The sequence below is a fragment of the Tupaia chinensis genome, unplaced genomic scaffold, assembly GCF_000334495.1.
Source record: "Tupaia chinensis unplaced genomic scaffold, TupChi_1.0 Scaffold146187_1, whole genome shotgun sequence".
NCBI classification, from domain to species: Eukaryota; Metazoa; Chordata; class Mammalia; order Scandentia; family Tupaiidae; genus Tupaia; species Tupaia belangeri.
In genome coordinates this window covers 61,759-67,727 of record NW_006206042.1, presented here as the reverse complement: position 1 = coordinate 67,727, position 5,969 = coordinate 61,759, and the positions used below count along the sequence as shown (strand labels likewise).

At 36.4% G+C, this 5,969-nt stretch overlaps 1 pseudogene; it reads right to left on the bottom strand.

Annotated features, from left to right (window-relative positions):
• The window catches only part of LOC102474542 (40S ribosomal protein S2-like), a 7,359-nt pseudogene extending 1,670 nt beyond the window's left edge, over window positions 1-5,689 (bottom strand).
• Between the last annotated feature and the right edge of the window lie 280 nt (window positions 5,690-5,969).

The following is a 5,969-nucleotide window of genomic DNA, read 5'->3' as shown; positions in this document are numbered from 1 at the left end:
CTCGGGCGGCCCCCCGCCCCCAAAAAAAAAAACCTCCAAAAAAAAAAAAAAAAAGCAGATTAGATCATGCAGAAAATCAAATCTCAAAGGTAGAAGACAAAACCTCTGACCTAGAAAAATTATCAAAAATGCTGAGAAAATTACCAAGAAAAACAAGGAAAATATATGAGAACTACTAGATACTATTAAATACCCAAATGTCTGAATAATTGGCATCCCAGAAGGTGAAGCAACTAAGAAAGACATTGATAATCTAGTCCACAAAATCCTAGAAGAAAACTTTCCAAGTCTAGAGAAGTACTCAAACATTCAGACCCAAGAAATAAAAAAATAAATAAATAAAAATAAAAATAGAATCAATCCAAGAAGATCTTCTCTGTGGCACATCATAGTCAGATTGATCAAAACCATAGACAAAGACAAGATAGTAAAATTGGCAAGAGAAGAATGTCAAGTCACTTACAAAGGCTATCCCATCAGACTAACACTGGGCCTCTCATCAGATACAATGCAAGCAAGGAAAGAATGGGGAAATATATTCAAAGTATTAAATGAAAATCAATTTCAACCAAGAATACTATACCTGGCAATATTATCCTTCATATGGGGGGAAAAAAGATTAAAATGTTCTTGGTTAAACAAAACTTGAAAGAATTTACCAACTCCAGACCAGCTCTTCAAGAAATTCTGAAAGGAGTACTATACCAAGAAAACTAAAGACAGACAGAAATCAGAGAACAAAAAACAACCAAGAATATAGCCAACTTAATGTAGGGACAAGTCTGGAAATATTGATAACAACATTGAATCTTAATGGATTAAATTCTTTTATCAGGAGACACAGACTGGCTGAATGTATTTTTTAAAATGAGAAATCCTCCATCTGCTGCTTACAAGAAACCCATTTCATGCATGGATAAAGACATACATAGATTAAAAGTGAAGAGCTGGAAAAGGTATTCCATGCAAATGGAAACAAAAAAGAGTGGGAGTCACTATACTGATTTCAGACAAAATAGGCTTTATGACAAAAACTGTAAGAAGAGAAAAAGAACAGCATTATATAGTAGTAAAAGGGCAAATTCATCAAGCAGATATAATGCTTATAAATAATCTATGCACCCAACTCAGGAGCACCCAAATATGTAAAGGAAAGACTGCTAGATCTAAAAAGAGAGATAGGCTATAACTCTCTAATTGTTGGATATCTCAACACCCTCATTATCTCCTTTAAAAAGATCAACAAGACAAAATATAAGCAAAGAGATACAGGACATAAATGATAATGTAAATCAGATGGATTTTAAAGACATCTATAGAACTTTCCACCCAAAAATCACAAAATATACATTTTTCTCATCCCCACATGGCACTTTTTCAAAGATTGACCACATGATAGGGCAAAGAACCAGCCTTTTTAGGTTCAAAGGCATAGAAACAATATCCATCATTTTCTCTCACCATGATGAAATTAAACTTGATATTATTTTCAAGAAAAACCCTAGAAAATACACAAATGCATGGAAACTAAATAACCTACTTCTGAATGACTTCACAACTACTAAAGAGTTAATAAAAAAATCAAAGGATTCATGGAAATAAATTATAATGAGTACATGAGTTTCCATAATTTATGGGACACTGCAAAATCAGTCATAAGAGGGAAGTTCATAGCAATTAATGTGTATAAGAAAAAAATGGAAAGGTGGCAAAAGGACAACCTAACATCATGCCTCTGGGAATTGGGAAACAACAATTAAAACACACACACACACACACACACACACACACACACACAAAACTCCAGGAGAAAAGAAGTAATAAATATTTGAGCAGAAATAAATGAAATAAAAAATAAATGAACTATACATAAAATAAATGAAAGCAAAAGCTGATTCTTTGAAAAGATGAACAAGATTGACACACTATTACCTAGACTAATTAAGAAAAAGAGAGGATGGAACCAGGTAAATCAAATTTGAAATGAAGCAGGCAATATTACAACAGACATGGAAATAAAAAATATCCTCAGAGGACATTATGAGCAACAATATACCAACAAAGAAGAAAACTTAGATGAGATGGACAAATTCCTGAACACACATAATCTAAAAAGATTGATTCAGGAGGACATAGAAAGCTTGAATAGACCCACAACAAGAAATGAGATTGAATCAATAATAAATAACCTCCCAACAAAGAAAAGTCCAGGTCCTGATGGCTTCATTTATAAATTTTATAAAACTTTTAAAGAAGAGGTAGTCCTCATTTTACTCAAATTATTTCTAGAGGTCCAAAAGGAAGAAATTCTTCCAAATCCATTCTATGAAGCCTTCATCACCCTCATTCCCAAAACTGATAAAGATAAGACAAAAAAGAAAAACTACAGACCTAAATCTCTGATAAATATAAATGTAAAAATTCTCAATGAGATATATGCGTACCATAGCCAACAGCTTATAAAAATATTATTCATCACAACCAGGTATGCTTTATTCCAGAGATGAAAGGATGGTTCATCATATGCAAAACCATAAATGTAATACATCATATTAACAGAAAGAAAAAATAAAAACCCTATGACCATTTCAATCAATGCAGAAAAAGCATTTGACAAAATACAACATTCTTTCATGATTAAGACTCTCAGTAAAATTGGCATAGAAGGATCGTTTCTCCACATAATAAAAGCCATCTATGAAAAACCAATAGCTAAAATTATACTGAATGGGGAAAAGGTGAAAGCTATTCCACTAAAAGAGTGGTACAAGAAAAGTCTGCCGATTCTCTCCACTCCTATTCAATATAGTACAGTAAGTCCTAGCCAATGCAATCAGACAAGAGAATGAAATAAAAAGCATTCCAATAGGAAAAGAAGAGGTGAGATTATCTCTGTTTGCAGATGGCATGATTGTATACATAAAAGAACCAATAATATCCATGAAAAACTTCTCAAAGTAATAAATGCATATAGTAAAGTGGCAGGATACAATATTAACTTACAAAAATCTATAGCATTTCTATATACATACAACAAGCAGACCGAGGCAAAACTGAAAAAAGTAATCCTATTTACCATAGCGACAAAAAATATAAAATACCGGGAACCAGCAGTTGGCGTAATGGCTATGTCGCTGGACTCCCATGTAGTCAACCGCGGTTCGTGTCCCGGACCCGGTGGCTTAAAACTCACGCCGGGCACGTGTGCGTGCGTGCCCAAGATCCCGAGAGGAGAATGGAGGAGAAGGGATTGTGGCGTGACCATCCCCCCTGGGGGGTGATTTCTCGCTTTCTGTCTCTATGTCTCTCTCTGTCTGTCTGGCGAGCGCACGCGCCCTACAGTGAAAATCTCTCAAAAAAAAAAATATATATAAAATACCAAGGAATAAAACTAACCAAGAAAGTCAAAGACCTGTATAAGGAAAACTGAAAATCTTTAAAAATAAATAGAAAATGACACAAAGAAGTGTAAGGACATCCTATGTTTCTGGATTGAGATAATTAATATAATCAAAATAGCAATTCTATCCAAATTAATCTATATGTTTAATGCAATCCCTATAAAATTACAAGAAATAGTCTTCACAGGTCTAGAAAAGATAATTATAGAATTTGTCTGGAGCTATAAAAGATCCCATATTGCCAAATCAATCCTATGCAAAAAGGATGGAGTGGGGGGGGGGCATTTCACTTACTGACCCCAAAATATATTACAAAGTTGTGATAGTTAAAACAGCATGGTATTGGCACAAAACAGACATGAGACCAATGGAACAGAGTAAAGACATCAGAAATAAAGCACCCAAACATACAGCCAGCCAACTGATCTTTGACAAAGAGTACCAGTCAATCCAGTGGGAAAAGAAAATCTCTTTAGCAAATGGTGTTGGAAAAACTGGGTATCCACCTGCAGAAAGATGAATCTGAACCCTTCTCACCATTGACAAAAATCAACTCAAAGTGGATCAAAGATCTAAACCTAAGACCTCAAACTATAAAAGTACTGTTGGAAAACACTGGGGAAACTTTGGGAGACACTGGAATAGGCAAAGACTTCTTAAGCAAGACCCCCAAAGAACAGTCAATAAACCCAAAATAGACAAGTGGGATTACATCAGATTAATAAGTGTCTGCACAGCAAAGGACACAGTAATTATTCTGAATCAACAATCCTTGGGATGGGAGAATATTTTAGTAAACTATGCCTCAGGTAACAGACTGATAAGTAGAATACACAGGGAACTCAACAGCTGTTCCAGAAAAAAATTATTAACTCAATTAAAAATGGGAATACGAGCTGAATAAACAACTCTCTAAGGAAGACATACAAACAACCAAAAACCATAGGAAAAAAATGCTCAATATCCTTCATCATAAGGGAGATGCAGATCAAAACCACAATGAGATACCACCTAACCCCAGTCAGAATGGTAAAGATTAAAAAACAAGCAAACAAACAAAAAATGATAAATGCGGGAGGGGATGTGGTGAAAGGTGAACTCTCCTACATTGTTGGGAATATAAATTGGCCCAACCACTGTGAACAATATGTAGGTTCCTCAAAGACCTTCAAATAGAATTTTACCATATGATCCATCAATTCCACTCCTGAGTATCTACCCAAAAGACAGGAGAATGCTCAGTTGGAAAAGAATTTGCACATCTATATTTATTGCAGCATTACTCACAGATGCTAGGACATGGAACCAAACCAAATGTCCACAAACAGATGAGTGGATTGAAAAAGTGTGGCACATATATTCCATGGAATTCAGCCATAAAACAAGAAGTCTGGCATTTGATAGAAAGTGGACAAACATGGAAGATTGACAACACATTCAGTATATACTGAATGGGGTTATATAATGCCTCTCTTACATTGTCTGACTTGTATGTCTCCACTTAACATATACCAACTGTCTGCACTCTATAGTAGATACTGAAAGACTGGAGGACATAAAAGCATTGAAAATTGTTATGGACACTGGAGACAAAGTGGAAAGAGACTGAAAATGTAGAAGAGTGTAATAAAGGAAATTTGGAGGAAAAAAATAGGTAAGACATTTGTGGAACACAGATATGGTTTATTACCTGTTGATGATGACATGTATCATATTCTCAACTGGAATGGACTGAGGTGTATATAATGCTGGGTAAAGTCTGTTTACAATCTAAATGATGTATAGATATTGAATGGATAAATAATAATACTAATAATAATTGGGGAAATAAAAGAATAAGGTGCACCAGCACAGAGCCATGGCAATCTGTCACCTTGCAAGGGACAGTGTGGGACTTGCCAATCTTGTTCCCCCAGTAGCCTCTCCTCACTGGGACAATGAAGATCTTGGGCAGGATGATGGCCCCTTGGGTGGCAGTGACCACCTCTTTGGAGCACTTCATGCCCAAACCAATGTGGCCATTGTAGTCCCTGATGGCTACAAACCTTGAACCTGGTCTACTGGCCAGTGCGAGTCTGCTTATGTACAGGCATGATCTTCAAAACCTCATCCTGGAGAGTGGCCCCCAGGAAAATGTCAATAATCTCAGATGGGCAGTGAGAAGAAATAGATCTCCTCCATGGTCTTGATCTTCATGGTTTTGACCAGGCAGCCCAGCTTGGTAACCAGGATCCACTCCTAGCCCTGGCCTTGCCTCTACAAGCTCCAAGGCCTACATGGCCTCTACCCTGGCCCAGACCACTGTCGTGATCCTGACCATGGGGCCACTGCTAAACCCTCCATGGAAGCCACTGTGGCTTCCTATCCCAGGGCCTGTGGAGTCTTGGCCCTGCTGCTGCATTGCCATTATCCACCATTTGGTGTTTTTCTTGAAGAAAAAGACCAAATGAATTTTTCCAATATGAATACACTGCATATCAGTCCAGTCAAAGACATTACCATAAACATTATAAACAGCAGATTTCTTTCCATTTGGGTTTTAAATGTTTTGCTTCTTTCTTCTTCCCC